This window comes from Centruroides vittatus, unplaced genomic scaffold, assembly GCF_030686945.1.
Source record: "Centruroides vittatus isolate TY-2023 unplaced genomic scaffold, ASM3068694v2 contig_2349, whole genome shotgun sequence".
Classification (NCBI taxonomy): Eukaryota; Metazoa; Arthropoda; class Arachnida; order Scorpiones; family Buthidae; genus Centruroides; species Centruroides vittatus.
The window spans coordinates 157,635-159,444 of record NW_027121469.1 but is presented as its reverse complement, the minus strand read 5'-3'; positions in this window follow the sequence as shown (position 1 = coordinate 159,444).

Genomic DNA, 1,810 nt, shown 5'->3' with positions numbered 1-1,810 from the left:
GCCTCCTCGCGGAATGATTTTCTTATATATATTATTTTAAAATATATTTGTCATGATTATTTATTTATAAATAATAAATTTTATTTTATGATAATTTTGATTCGTATGAAATAAAAATAATTAATAATCTTAAAATATTTCAAATTAATGTTATTAATAATATTTGAAATAAACTTATTCCTCGTACATGTGCTCGCACCGAAGAAATTGACAATGAAATAAAAGTTAAATTTTATACTTAATTAGATAGAATTTAAACTAATGATGAGCAAACTTTTCTGGATGCGGATAACATGCATTGTTCCTTACGAAGTTGCAGGCTTTAAGCCTGTTGAATACCAACATAATTTACAACCACCAGTATACAGGACGACCGGATGACCGAGCAGTCGCGGTGGTAGCCTATCGCTGTGGGTCCCCGGGTAGATCGAAAAATTCCCAAGAATTTTTCGGGAATAATCCGACCGGATTCCCTGCCTGTCCAACGTAAACTTGACCCAATTCACAATGGGCTTGATTAAAAGACACTCTTACTTCAAAGAGAATGGAAAGAGTAAAAATAACACAAATACCAGTATCTCAATTTTGTCAATACCATAACTTATCCCCTTTTGCACTGATGTTTTCAATTACTTATCGAATTCTCAGGAATAACCAAAACATAATACTGTAAATAAATAACTTCATAGATTAACGGAAAACTTTATTTTTATTCTATTTATTTTACAAAAATTCGAACACCTATTCCGAATAAAATAACTCCTAAACTTTCAAGTTTTTTTTTTATTTTAAAATGCAAATTAATTTATTTGTTATAATAATTTGAAAAATTAATTTTAATCATCTCTTGAATTATCTCACATGCATAAGGTAACTAAAACGGTCTAAATCGTATCTCGAAATGATTGCTGCATCACTGCGCAACATTTACATTCATTTTGCTTTTAAAAAATTCCTTGCAAAGTTGATTACAGTATATGCATAATGCTACTCTACACATCTAGACTAAGATAGTTGAAGTAATAACGCTTACTGCATTACCTTCGAAACCGCGTACAGAAGACTTTATTCTGATTATATTACATTGAAGTTGAGTTTAAGAACGAATGATAGATATGAGCTATTTAATTAAAGAAGCCAAGATAATTAAATGCATTTTCATGACTTTTCCCAGACGAACAAAATTTCTAAACTTGTCCTGTGTGGGGCATGGGTTTTTAAAATTCAAATTCAAATTTTTCCCGGATTCCATAATTAATGGGAACTCTGTTATTAATTATTAGCAAAGAACTTACAATCTGAAAGAATAGAATATTGAGCACGCCGATGTACTTGTAAGGACCCAGACGAGGTCCGAAATCGCAAAAATGCAAAATTCTGTTGTGAAAAAAATAACGATAAATTATATAAGAGAGAGAGAGGAAAAAAAACTCTTAATCAAAACAACGTAACGAAAAATGTAAACAATGAGTCTCGGGATGACGTCAACGCGTGTTAAACGACCTGTTAATGTTCAGTCCAAAGGTAGAACTCTGACACACGCGCTCATAAAGAGGTATAAGTTTCACACAAGTACTCAAAGGAAAAAATTCAACTTAGGGAAACAATTTCAGAAAAGGGGAAAAATTGAAGAGATAGGAAAATATCGCGTAATCGTTAGAATTCCAAAATGACATCAATTACAAACAACGGATTAAATTATGAGTGCAGGTGTTGTGGTTCTATCAACAATCTTGGAGCATAGTCGACAAAGGGTGTCAAATAGACACCTCGAATCGGACCTTTCCCGCCACCCGACATGGTCTCGTTT